The following is a 15,063-nucleotide window of genomic DNA, read 5'->3' as shown; positions in this document are numbered from 1 at the left end:
CTAAGGAACATAGTCAGGCCCTTACACTTACTCATGTTGAGTAGAACTTTACTCCACAAATAGTCCTGTAGATTTCAGTGGAACCACTCAAGGAGTAAGATGTGAGAAAGGGGATCAGAATTTGGCACTAACTGGTTTCCATGTACACATCAGATAGCGTGGGTCAAAATATCTGACCCATAATCTTGGTATTCTATGTTGATTTCATTAACTGTATCTCCATACCTATTTGCATCTCAGCTGTTATCACATACAATATTTGTCTGAGTTAGACTCTATACTTGTTATGAATGCTCCTTCTAATAAATTGTTGTATGCCCATCACATAGTGCTCTAGTAATAATAATCATTTCCAGAGATCATTTCCAACTTTCAGGTGGGCATATATATTTACCTTACATTACATAAATTATATGTATATTGTATATCACATATGTAATAAATGCTCCTGATACTTTTGTCAGTTAATTACTTGTCCATCATCATATTTCTCATTCGTACACTAATCACCTCAAACTAATACAATCCGCGTTGTCTGAACAGTAAACTCACCTCCATCCAGTGTGTCCAAAATAATGTTAATCCTTCTTACTCACTGCTTTCAAAGGAGAGATATTACGCAGAATCTATTTGCTAAAGCCTACTATATTCATCTGTGATTCATCCCAAAGCGGGGAGAGAGCAGGTGGGGGCAGGTCATCAATTTCTCCTTTCCCTTTGTAAAGAAGAGGGACCTGGAAGGCTAACAGATCTTCATGTTAGGAACATGTTAGGAAGAGGGAGATGGCTAGAGGACTCCTGGCTGGGACGCATCTTTTTATTCTGTCAGGTGATGCTGATGATGATTCTTCACTCTTTTGGGACAGATTCTGTTACCTTTGCTCACTCTGAATAGCTTTACTCTACAAATAATTCCATTGAAGTGACTGGAACTACTTATGGAGAAAGGTGCTACTTAGTGTGAACAAAGGTATCAGAAACTGACACTTTATATTTATTCTTTTTTGCTCACCGTTTTGGTACGCTCCCTATGTGTTAGGTGGCTAAAGGTCACTGCTACCTACTTCTGATAAATTATAACTTTGGTCCAGAACAGTGGATCCAATGCATGAGAATGGCAAACATTTGTTTTCTTACTGGAATTTTGATTTCTCTAAGTATGGGTGCATACTATGCTTAGTTGGTATTTAGTATATTCGGTTTAACAAGGAACTCTTTCTTGTCTTCCTTGCTTACTTTCTCAGTTTCAAGTTGCAATGTTTGTTCTAGTTTTGTGTGTCCTGAGCATTGGAAGTGTTTGTGTGGGGCAGAGATGGGGCAGGATATATGCCACAGAAAAGTTATAAGTAGTAGAAGTACCTGCATTCAATTGGATTCTACAGAAATATCCATTCATTCTTATTTCATCCAGAGCAGTGGAACCAACATAGGAAAAAAGATGCAAAAATCATGTCAACACCAACCTAATGCAGATCTGAAACTAAGCACAACCTCCCTTCTCATCGCTCATTTCTAACTTAATCTCATATTCTTCAAAAATGCCCTTAATTTAACCACATTAGGTGCAGTATCGTTTGGATACCGTGGAGCCAACAAGTCCATGATGCTGCATGTAAGCCTGACATATCAACATGAAGATACTAATGTATAAATCCAAGAAATCTAATAAAGCCACTATGCACATCAGTTTTTTCAAAATATCTTGAACTCAAAGTGCAACAACTACAACAAAATCTCATTCAGCATAAAGCCACATCTGCCACATTTGTATTACATAGTCCTAATTTGGCTGCAGATTTGATTTACTTTTTCTCAAATTACTGGTAATGGGAATATAATACTACTTTTAACATTCAGAGATTTTAGCAAACTTTAGCTGACAAAATGCGCAGGAAAAACTGGTCTGTGAAACATCCATTTATCCAATTTGCAGGCTAAAGGAACAATCCTTATCAGAGGCATACAGAATACTGTCACTGAATATGACTGTGCTTTACTTAATCTTTCATTATAATCCATTTCAAAATGTATGCTAATTAACAGACTAAGCTGATGAACAATACAGAATCAAAAAATATTTCTAAGCTATAGAAATAGATGGTGCTACCTGGAACCTGTTCTCAGGCCCAGTTAAGTCACTGGAAAGTCTCCTTTTGACTTCAGTGGGCTTTGGATCTAGTCCATGGCAACGGGCACTCAAGAATCAAATAAATTAGCCTGACAGATGTTCTTTACATAAAGAAGAAATATGCATTTAAATTGTTGGATTGCCAAATAGAATATATGTGAATTTTCAGTATGATTTTTTAAATGAACATTTGTCTATTTGCAGAATGTTAACATTGTGTTTTCTATTACTAGCCAGGTATAAATTTTAGAATATGTTGGCTTTTTCTATTGGTGATATTCCATTTAGTTAACTTCATATTCAATTGTCAAAATCTGAAAACTTCTGAAGTTTACAGTAAGGAAACATCCATTTGTTTATTAAGAGTTACTTAGAAACATGAATTGACCACTCTACAGAAATTAGGAATGTACAACAGCTTCCGTTTGAGGAGAGATTAATAAGACTGGGACTTTTCAGCTTGGAAAAGAGACGATTAAGGGGGGATATGATAGAGGGGTATAAAATCATGACTGGTGTGGAGAAAGTAAATAAGGAAGTGTTATTTACTCCTTCTCATAACACAAGAACTAGGGGTCACCAAATGAAATTAATAGGCTGCAGATTTAAAACGAACAAAAGGAAGTATTTCTTCACACAACGCACAGTCAACCTGTGGAACTCTTTGCCAGAGGATGTTGTGAAGGCCAAGACTATAACAGGGTTCAAAAAAAGAACTAGATAAGTTCATGGAGCATAGATCCCTCAATGGCTATTAGTCAGGATGGGCAGGGATACAAGGCCATGCTCTGAAGTGTCCCTAGCCTCTGTTTACCAGAAGCTAGGGAGGGTGACAGGGGAGGAATCACTTGATGATTACCTCTTCTGTTCATTCCCTCTGAAGTACCTGGCATTGGCCACTGTGGGAAGACAGGATACTGAGCTAGATGGAGCATTGGTCTGACCCAGTATGGGCATTCTTATGTTCTTATGCATAGAAAAAATCAGCGTAATCATCAGAGTGTAGGAACATTACAATCTTTATTGAAATCAAAAATGGTTAAGCCGTAATTAAAAGGCATTCTATAGGTGCCACCATTAGTACCTTACAATATCTTAAGATGACGTAAAACAACAAGGTTTCAGATCTCTTTAAGAACTGAAAAACGTTGCAAATGTTCACAACTGCAGCAAAGAAAGAAAATGGAGATTTTCTCCATCCATTTCTGTGTTCAAGAAATTACTTGAAATAAAGGGTTGAATAAAAATTCAATTTAATGCCTTTTTGCCATTATGTCTAAACTTGAGCTGCGTAATGCTATCTGATTTTGACTACATGGATGTTAATTTAGAAGCCAAACTTTGCTTACAAAGACTGTGCTTAGCATTTTTAAAATTGATTATTAATTTTTCATAAATTTACATTTTAATTTAAACAATACCCTAGGGCCTCAATATTTCACACAACTTAAGCTACACTACATATACCATTTTAACATATTAACTAGCATTCAGAAATCATTTGACCTATGACATGAGAAAATCAAGAAAAATATCGGTGAAAAATTATGGATTCTCTTTTCCAGTGTTTGTAGATTTGTTTTTCTTTAACACTGCTATTCAGCTGTACAAAATACATTAGTGCCCATGCCAATAAAGCTCTGGGAACCTTAAAAAAGAATTACTAAAAACATATTTATCATGAGTAGGGCAACATGCTCAAATATATTTAAAAATGGGGTCAAATTACTCAGTATGGTGCAAAAGAATCCTATTAATGGGAACACATTGGTGGACAGCCTCTTGATGAATTAAAAGTAGGACATTTAAAAGTAGGACATTCAAAACAAAACAGGCTAAAGTACTCAAAATGAAATAAAATAAAGGGATTAAATAAAAGTAAATTAGAAATTATATTTACTGTATTTCATCTTTATTACTTCTTGTATACTCCACTCGGCAACTTCTGTATTAAAACACCAGAGCTTTGAATGTTACCCCTACTTAACACCTGTTTAAACACCACCGGTGATTCTTTGGCACTGGTGAATGTGCCATTAAGTGGAATTTTTGCTAAGGCACAATAATTTTTGTAACTGTTATAACTATTTTCTTTAGGGGTGTGATTTTTACTGATATAGTTATGCCAGTACAACCACTAGTTTGAACAGTTATCCTGGCATAAAGGTGTTTTATACTGATATAGCTTATTCCCCTTCTTTGTGTATTAAATGCTCATTAGCCTGCATGGATTTTATTTCCTGCTTAGCTACATGGCAGTGAAATATTTGATGCTGAAAACAATTTGTCAAAAATCCCATGAGTGATCTCCTGATCATTACAGTAAATACAGTTGTAGTCAATGCTATTTGTTGTCTCATACCTTCAATAACTAATTTAGTTATGACTTCTGTGCCAAAAAAATTAAACTCAAGCTCACTACTAAGCCTTAAAAAAGAATGGTAATTGTGAAATGTTGACTTCTGGTTCACTAGTTTTGCTTTGTTTTTGTTATGTGAAGATTCTTTTTCACTTTCTTACTTGGATCACCATATGATTTACTGGTTAGAAGACAGGACTAGAAATCTTGATTCCTGCGTTTTTTGCAGCTTAATACCAACTCACTATGTCATCTTTTGTGAGCATCAGCTGATGGTCTGCATGTAACCTTCCTGCATTTAATTAATCTTTGTAAAATGCTCTAAAATCCTTAATACAAAGGTGCAATATGAGTTTAAAGTATTATTTCAAAAGGAGATAGCTGTAACATTTACACACTGTTCTAGAAGGAAAAAATTAATGGCTGGCATTCAAAGGAAAGACCTTTTCAAATATTCTATTTCAGAAGTCATACTTGTGTTCGATAAGTCCATATTTCTGACTGATTTGTAGGTTCTTTTATTAGTGGGTATTTTGTAAATATTTTCAGTGCACAATTAGGACCAAATAATCTCCTTCATCCATTGTGAACTCAAAACTCTGACATATCAATTAATGTTTAATGACAACTGTGGGACTACAGGCATGGATGTCGTCAACTATATAACTCTTCAACAGTAAGGTCTTGTTTTGAAAAAGGGTATGTGCCGATTTGATCCATAAATATGCCATCCAGCACAAAAAGTGTGCTCTAGCACATTCACTATGAGAAAAAGTTTTGAATATTTTGGGATGTATGTGAATGTACTGGGCATCCGATGAAGTGAGCTGTAGCTCACGAAAGCTCATGCTCAAATAAATTTGTTAGTCTCTAAGGTGCCACAAGTACTCCTATTCTTTTTGAGCCTTTAAGTCACTCAGGCTTGCTCATTTTTTCATTCTGTCAGTTCTGCACGCATGATTTTCATTCATTATAATTGTAATGCCTACTGGGTTTTTTGTTTGTTTTGTTTTTTGGGGTTTTTTTGTTTTTGCTTTTTAATTTTAATTTTTATTTTTTGCAAGGTGTATATTGCAAGGCATTAAATATGTCTATGGTATGTTAGGGAAACAATTGTTCTCAAAAATGTTTTAAAATCACAGAGGTTATTCATCTTAATTTTAAACATCAAAGATATAAACTAATGGGCATTTGTTTCTTTTCAAATGTACATCAGTTGTACTCACTGTCTGGAACAGAAGCCTTATAGCCTTGTAAAAGGGAATATAAATCAATCAGAACATTCTTGCTAGAATATTCATTTGTTTTTTTTTCTCTTGTCATAATACTCCATTTTTGTGCTCTAGATTCGCTTTTGTTTTAGCCTGTCCTAGGGGTTTCCGATTATTTTTACCTTGTACCTTTAAACAAATATCGGTTTCTTCAGATAACATACTGTGCAGCCAAGTGCTATCCACCCTGCTGTATCCTGCCTGAGTGAAACGGTAACAGACTTCACTGCTTCTATAATGACTGATGGGACAGTCCTGGATCTATTGCTGTGTCATGGGTAATTTACCTTTAAAATGATCTGCTGGCTTGCAATACAGATAAGGTTTCTAGCAGTTTTCCATATGAAAATGTGGCACAAGCTCATTACGTTGCAGCCATGTTCATAATTATATTAAATTAGCTCTGAAAGCATTAAGTTATACTGGGCTCAGATTTTACAAACAACCTGCTTTCTTTGTTTCTCTCTGTATGTTCTCTCATGCAGTAATGATTATAGGATAGCTTATTTTTTCCGAATGAGGAAGGTACATATAACTTCTTGTTTCTGAAAGTATGTCTTAGAATATGGTAGAAATTGCCTTTTAATGGGAGACAAGTATATGCTTCAGGCCAGATGGAGATAGCAGCCAGTAATTATCCCAGTTGTACCAGTGATCCTGATTGTGATTGATCCAGAAGGAAACAAGCCTCAATATTTTTCTAATACCATAGTATGGATGACAAAAAATTTCTGACTGTGCAGATTCTAGGATTCTCTCAATTTTCTCCTGACCTCTGGTTTCCTGAGGTTTGAGTAATTAAGGGCACATGCACCTCTACCTTCAGAACATAATAATGTGTAAAGACATGTCTTATAGATCCATAAAGAGTATTCAGTATACCAGAAATGAATGGGAGTATGACCTTCCCTTTGTAATACAGAGCTTTATGTGACACTCTGCACTGGCTCCTAGTGCATTATAAATTGTTATTTTATATCAAGGGTTCTTTTAATAGAAATCTATTCTAATTTATGTATTCATATAAAAATAGACTGACTGTGCTAAATTTAAAGTGCAGTACTTTTAGCTGAATTTTTACATGCTGTTCAATATACATACCTTTTTATAATAAATTTCCTTTCATTCAGATACAGAAAAAATGTTTAAAAACTCTTTCTGTGCACATTGTAACTATTCTAAAACCATAATGAAAGCATACTGTTAGATAAGAAATGCATTAAAGCTAAGTATTATCAATATGATTCTAGAAAAATAAAACATAACTTCTACATATTTATTTATATAATCTGCTTTTTTTGAGACACCTCCCCTATAAATTATCATTTTACATTACAGGCAGAGCTGGTCAAAAAATAGGGATTTTTTTTTTCCAGTTCAGATGTTGACCAAAACAAAAAAAATCATTTTTGTAGAAATTTTTCATGAAAAAAACGGACTTTTCATTTTAAAACGATGGCTGAAAACTTTTTTTGTTTGTTTGTTTTTTTTCAGTGAAAACTCAATTTTTTTTTTCTTGGGGGGAAAAAAACTTTTTCACAAAACACTATTTAGTTAAAAAAACAATTTTTCCTGACCAGATTGGGCCAAAGAGAAGGACCCAGATGATATCACCACCTCCACTGGCCCTGACCAAATCCTGAACACCATCTGGGAGTAAGACTTTGTTGTTCCCTCTACCCTTTGTGTGTTCTTTTCCTTCCCTACCTTATTTTTTCTCTTTCCTATCCCTCCCCCATTGTCTTCTGTTTAATAAGAGTCTGTCTTAGCCAGCCAAGACTGGAGCAGAGCGGAACGATTCCATAGTTGGGACCCTTCTTCCAGATGATATCATGGTATCCTCTCACACTGAGGATACCTCTCCAGGGGAGGGAACTCCAGTATTAGGAAGAGACAGGGAATAGTAGGTAAGGGAAGGTAATAGTAATGGGGGATTCAATCGTTAGAAACATAGACAGCTGGGTTTGTGATGACTGGAAGAACTGCATGGTGACTTGCCTGCTGGGTGTGAAGGTTGCAGATCTCTCAAGACATCTAGACAGACTTATGTGTGGTGGTGGGGAGGAGTCGGTTGTTGTGGTACATGTAGGTACCAATGACATAAGTAGTACTAATCGACTGAAGTCACATGATATCTGTGTTTGCAAACATGTATTTGCACATATAAATAAGTTTTTTGCAAGTTAATATGCACAATTGTCGGCATTATTTCAGAGGACTCTTGGAACATTGTGACTGAATGAACAGCTAATGAATAGTCTGAATATCTCTATTGGCTGCAAGTGCCTTTTTAATCTAGTAAAGTACTTGCTTTTCTTAGAATTTATTTTATTATAACATACAATATGAGAGAAGAAAACTAACATAGAAAAGATTAGCATGTTTTGAATCCTTGAGAGTATTTCCTCTTTTTTTAAAATTAAGGATAACAGACACAGAAATGGTTGTGATGCCATAAATTGAAGATTAGGGGCATAGCTCCATTAAGTTCTATGACACTATGCAGATTTGCACCTGGTAAGGATCTGGTGCTAGGACGTCACTAAAGGAAAAAGTAACAGGAGACAAGAATGATGTGGAGAAAACCATTATTTAAACACAATTGCACAGCATTAGAAAATTAATAGAAGTGGAGAGGGAAATTGCTAAAAAGGAGAAAAAAAGGAAGATAAATTAATTCTATTGTCAGTTTAGCTATGATATATTTACAAGATAGCATTAATGTCAAAAGCCCTATTGTAAGAAAAATGTCAGTTTAATAAGTAAAGCTTGACATTATTTGTGAGTTATGCAGTCACACGTTGCATGTTAGATGCAAGGTCAAATGCCTTTAAGTGAACAATATTTAACTTGTCACACGGTAGCTTCTTCTGCGGACTATCATATTATGATTCTAAAATGGCCTGGGCCAAATACAATCTTTTTTAAACAATGAAAATATTTGAAAGCAATTTGTTTGCATAAGCAATGTATTATTACACCAAAAAAAACTTTGTGTTTAGTAAAAATGAAACAAAATAAAAATGCATTATAAAATATCTTAAAATGTATACAAATTCGTGCTTAACAACAATACAAGCAATAGAATTAAAGGTAAGCTAATGTCTATTGCACCATAATGTTCTCCCCTACTTCCATGTGCCCTCCCTTACTCCCCCCCCCAACACACATCCATTTTACACGCTCACCAGCACTTCACAGGTAGCTTTGAGCCTCGGAAATTTCACTTTCACTTCAAAAATATGAAGGCCAGATTTATCTCTTGGATTCTGCCATTTTTCAGAATTCTTACTCTGTGTTAGTCCCCTTGCAAAGTTAACTCTTCCTCTGACATCAATAGCTTTTCTAGAAAACTTATTTAGGAGACTCTATTGTGAGTGCTCAGGTCAATTAAATTTCACAGAGACATTTTCCATTTCTTCCCCCTCAGACTCTTGTGTGGTACAGTTTTTAATGGGCAGCAAAGATCCTTTCACAGTAACGTTAAAAAAGGAACTAATTTGGAAGTTGTTATTAATCAATTTCTATGGTAAACAGAGACTTAACTTAAAATTTGCTCAGCTTAGGTCCATCTGCATCTATCATTGGATAGCCATCACCACCTCTGGGCTTTAAGCAGTTAGGCTCCTTTCAGATTTTAGTTTCAAATGAAATAGTCAAATCAATGGTGTTTGTTATCCAAAAATGGGAAACCAAGCCCTTGACCGATCAGCCCAGTGAACACTGAGAGAAATTGTACAGAGAGTGATAGGATTACTCCAGCTAGAAAATGAGGTGTGCTGGTGTCTCAGCATTGTGAGTATCCTGTAGTTTGAGTAGATAGGTTGATTAGCCATGTGCCATCTTTACAAGACAACTTTGGAATTTTTTAAGCTAAGACTTCTTGTCCAATATTCAGCCATCCCTAATACACACTGCTACACACTTAGGTGATTTTGAAAATTTTACCCTATGTGACATATGATCCCTAAGTCTCATTTCAACTAACTGCAAGAGTTTAGGGGAAAATTGACAGCAAGTAACTTAAGTTTTGTTGTCACTGGTTTGTGTTCTAACTCCCTAGAAGTTTCACATAATGAGGTATTAAATAAAATGTCATTTCCATGAGAATGTGTGACATGAAGATACTTCTGAGCACTAAAATCAAAGTATTATAAAGGTTGCAAAGTCAAGCACTAAAATGTTTGGAAATGCCAGAATTAAGGTTACCTTTTCAACAAAAATTAGTGGATATTTTGTCCTTAATCTTTCTGTGCTTCAGTTCCTCATCTGTAAAATGAGTTAACCTGTTTATTATGGAAGAGCCTAAGAGCCAGCCAAGTGGGTGATGAATTGTGCTCCATGTCCACTGAAAGTAGGACAGTGAGTAATTGGCTTAATATACAGTAAAGGAGCTGTAAGTTAGATATCTAAATAATAACAATAATAATTAATTCTAACTATAAGGACAATTAAGTACTGGAATAGGTTACTAAAGAAGGTTGTGAAATCCCCATCACTGGAGGTTTTTAAGAACAGATTAGACAAACACCTGTCAAGGATAGTCTAGGTTTATTTGGTTCTGCCTTAGCACAGGAGGCGGACTAGTTGACCTCTCGAGGTGTCTTCCAGCCCTATATTTCTATGATGCTATGATTGTGCTAGACCAGAGATGGGCAAACTACGGCCCAGAGGCCACATCCGGTCCATGGGACAATGCTGTCCGGCCCATGAGCTCCCGGCTGGGGAGGCTAGCCCCTGGCCCCTCCCCAAGCTGTCATAGAATCATAGAATCATAGAATATCAGGGTTGGAAGGGACCTCAGGAGGTCATCTAGTCCAACCCCCTGCTCAAAGCAGGTCCAATCCCCAATTAAATCATCCCAGCCAGGGCTTTGTCAAGCCTGACCTTAAAAACTTCTAAGGAAGGAGATTCCACCACCTCCCTAGGTAACGCATTCCAGTGTTTCACCACCCTCCTAGTGAAAAAGTTTTTCCTAATATCCAACCTAAACCTCCCCCACTGCAACTTGAGACCATTACTCCTTGTCCTGTCATCTTCTACCACTGAGAATAGTCTAGAACCATCCTCTTTGGAACCACCTCTCAGGTAGTTGAAAGCAGCTATCAAATCCCCCCTCATTCTTCTCTTCTGCAGACTAAACAATCCCAGTTCCCTCAGCCTCTCCTCATAAGTCATGTGTTCCAGACCCCTAATCATTTTTGTTGCCCTTCGCTGGACTCTCTCCAATTTATCCACATCCTTCTTGTAGTGTGGGGCCCAAAACTGGACACAGTACTCCAGATGAGGCCTCACCAATGTCGAATAGAGGGGAACGATCACGTCCCTCGATCTGCTCGCTATGCCCCTACTTATACATCCCAAAATGCCATTGGCCTTCTTGGCAACAAGGGCACACTGCTGACTCATATCCAGCTTCTCATCCACTGTAACCCCTAGGTCCTTTTCCGCAGAACTGCTGCCTAGCCATTCGGTCCCTAGTCTGTAGCTGTGCATTGGGTTCTTCCGTCCTAAGTGCAGGACCCTGCATTTGTCCTTATTGAACCTCATCAGGTTTCTTTTGGCCCAATCCTCCAATTTGTCCAGGTCCCTCTGTATCCTATCTCTGCCCTCCAACGTATCTACCACTCCTCCCAGTTTAGTATCATCCGCAAATTTGCTAAGAGTGCAATCCACACCATCCTCCAGATCATTCATCCCCCCTACCCCGCAGGTACACTGCCACACAGGCAGCGCAGCTTGCGCCCGCCCACCTCCCAGGCTTTGCAATAAGCCTGTCCTGCCACTCTGAGCAGCATGGTAAGGGGGCAGGGGGAGGGGCAGGAGATCTTATGTCTAAGATTTCCAATGGGGCCTGCACCTCCATTTGCTATTTTTTAGGGGCCAACAAATGAAAAAAAGGTTGAAAACTGGTCACTCTGAATGTATTTAGGAACCTGGGGGGGCAGGGGACAAGCTAAATTAGTTGCAGTCACATCTCTGACTGCAGTGTAGATATACCCTTAAGGGACTGGAGGCTCTACTGGTAATGAGAAAGGCCACTGGAAACGTACACTGTATTGTATCTGCACTCTCTCTCAGATTTGCATTTTTTTTGTATTCCCAGTGTTTCTGACTGAATTATAACTTCAATTAAGAAAAATTCGAAGACTTCTGATGGCGAAGAAATATTTAAGGGTATTAACCAATGCAGAGTTGTTTTTTCTGAGCCTCCAAAGAGACCCCCCAGGATCCCATCCCCTATACGACCCCCCCTGCTCCCTGTCTCCTGACCACCCCTCCACCCCATCCAACCACCTCCTGTCCCCTAAAGACCACAGGTTGAAAACCACTGCTCTAGATCAAAATGAGCTCGGATATGACTATACATGCTGCAATCACATTGCATTTTAGACATACACTAATAGTGGGTGTTCCAGTATTAGGAGACAGTTAATTCCACAAATGTGGAGCACAAGAGGACCCATCCCTAGCCTTGTAGGTATATCTGGGGGAAAAAAAGTGCAAAACTCATTTTTGGATTTTTTGGCAGGGAAGGGCAAAAATACAGAAAAGTACAAAAAATTCAGCAACATTGAAATGTTTAGCAAATTCATACTGGTTTTGCCAAATTGTTTTGGTCAGGGAAATAAAGAATTCTGAAAGTGTTAAGACAAAACATTTTGATTTTTTTGGTTCAAAATGACTTTGTTTCAAAACTTCATTTAATTTTATTTAGACAGTTTGTAGCATCAAAAACATTAAAAAAATGTAGGCCACTAACATCATTAAAAATTGCTTTATTCATTTGGACATCAATTTAAAAATCCAGGGGCACTCCTGCAGCTTCCCCTCCTTATGCTGCTACTCTATTTAGCAGACTGGACATTTTCACAGAAAAATGTAATGTATAATCACCTAGAGATCAAGGCATGACATGCAATGTGGAGATCAGTGACTGTGAAACAAGGAGAGTCCTGATTAGTTCTTTATGTATTATGTGCTCTAAAGATTAGAATATATGATAACTCCTTTGGTTTCCTGAAGAGGTGTATGATGCGCCTTTCCATAAGCTCTTTATCACTGATGGTAATTAAATGAGTTTTTTTTAGCCTAAAAGCTATCATCTGTTGGCAATATCTGTTTTTCACTGATTACCCCACAAAGAGTTCTCTTGCTTGCAAGAATGCTTTCCTGCTGTCCTTTTATTTACAGGCAGTAATCAAACATTTCCTCTCAATTGCCACAAAGTACACAACTGCTTGTTATTGTTCTTTTCAATTACAGTGATTGAGAAATTAATTAAGTTATAGTGAATTTTCTGAATTCATGTTCTTGGCCAATTCCCATACAAATCAGCCTTTTACCTAAAACATAAAGACTCAGTACTGCTCCCAGTGAAAACAATGACAAAACGTTCATTGATATAAATGGGACAAGGATCCAGGTCCCAAGAAATTAAAGATCAAATAATTCCTCTTCCATGCTGCCACAGATGAAGCCACCTCAAATCTCAGCTGCACAGTATGCTGGGAGCATAGATTTTACACAAACAAAGGAACTCTACAGTGGAATTAAACTGCATTGGTTCTGCTACCAGTCCGGGTCCTACGCACCCATGAGTAGGGAGAGAGAGGATTTGAGCCTAAAGTGAAGTTAGTAAATGTCTAGTTAATCTGTTCAATTTCTTTTCTTTTGTCTATATGTGTGTGTGTGTGAGAGAGAGAGAGAGAGGCTCCTTATAATTTTCATTAAATCCCTAAACTGACCGGAGATTGAAGTAGTAGTGTGAAATCTCCACACACCAATGTGCCTGCCAAGCATAGTGAGGACCATCTGGGTAAAAGCAATCAGTTTAGTCTTCATGCCCACTCAGTCCCTCTTTCGGCTCCTAGCAAGGGTGCCAGTTAGTGCCAGCTGTAATGCTTGTGATAGGGGCACCTGTCCACCAGGAACACAACTGAGATCACCAGGTCACTTGACATAGGCTTCTAAACAAATGGTGACAAATGTCAATCACCACTTCTGCACTCAGTTTGATTTCTGGAAATGTGTATTACCTCTGTCTGTTAAAAGCAGAGATTGATTATAGCATTTGCTGCAGTCTACCACATTGTTTCTGCAACACAGGGACATTCCATGGAAACTAAAATCAGCATCTGGTATGATGCCTTTAGCAAAACTTGCATACTAAATTAGCATCTTCCCCAGCTCCAGTTATCATAGAATCATAGAAGATTAGGGTTGGAAGAGACCTCAGGAGGTCATCTAGTCCAACCCTCTGCTCAAAGCAGGACTAACCGCAACAAAATAATCCCAGCCAAGGGTTTGTCAAATTGGGCCTTAAAAACCTCTAAGGGTGGAGATTACACCACCTCCCTAGGTTATGTCAAGAAGCAATGTGAAAGTAATAACCTAATATATATATATATATATATATATGAATTCGGATTAAAATTAAATTACTTTCTATCTACTGTTAAATACTTATATTAAAAAGATATGGCTGAGTCCTGAAAAACTGAGCTGACATTTAGGAGTAAATCCTGCTCTCCCCTTTAAGGACACAGAGGTTTCTGCCTGCAAAGAGTTGGTGGTGTTCTGTTGCATAGAAGAAAACAGGATTTGAGTAGCCAGTACTAGGGGTTTGTGCCTTCTGTGTTTTGTGGAGTTCTGCTCTGAAGGGGATATCATATAGTAGAGTTTTGATGGAAGGGCAGAATCAGTGGATCCACCATTATGCAGATATTGTAATCATTCCCACCCTGTGTAGGAGGGAACAGATGTTGCAGAGGTTATTCCAACCCTAAATATGGAATAGTGACCATAGAGAGTAACATTTTTGAAAGTGAAGAGAAAGTCAATGGGACTTAGGCTCCTAAGTCACTTAAGCACTTTTCAGAATTTTACCCAGAATCTTCTGTAGCCTGGGAAGGTAGATTTCTGCCCTATATCCGCTATCCCAGCACCAGAAAAGCTTCTGTCAAGTGCTCAGACATTGCACTGAATACACAATCTTGAGAGTAAAAGATTTTGTTTTACATAACACCATATGCTTTTAATAACAGTCCAATCTTGCACTAATTAGTCAGGCAAGACTCCCTTTGTTGGAGTGCCCTTCATCAGTGAACATTTTCTTTGGTATTTCACTACATTTATAGTTCACTAGAGGGATCTGCACTGGGAGGCCTAGTACAAATATAGCTATTCCAGTGAGGTAGACAAAGTATATGACTGCTTTCTTTTGTAACCAGGACTCAAGACACACGTACAATTACTAAATTGACTGTGCGGTTGACAATGATTGCAGTGAGGTGATAGAAACT

The 15,063-nt window shown here is 37.6% G+C and overlaps 1 protein-coding gene across 3 annotated transcripts in view; it reads left to right on the top strand.

The window, feature by feature from the left end:
- Positions 1 to 15,063, top strand: part of HCN1 (hyperpolarization activated cyclic nucleotide gated potassium channel 1) — a 298,037-nt gene that overhangs the window by 207,356 nt on the left and 75,618 nt on the right. The gene's annotated exons all lie outside the window — the stretch shown is intronic.

Source organism: Natator depressus, chromosome 5 (assembly GCF_965152275.1).
Source record: "Natator depressus isolate rNatDep1 chromosome 5, rNatDep2.hap1, whole genome shotgun sequence".
Taxonomy (NCBI): Eukaryota; Metazoa; Chordata; order Testudines; family Cheloniidae; genus Natator; species Natator depressus.
Note: the sequence above shows the minus strand (reverse complement) of the source record. Positions and strands in the feature narration are given on the sequence as shown.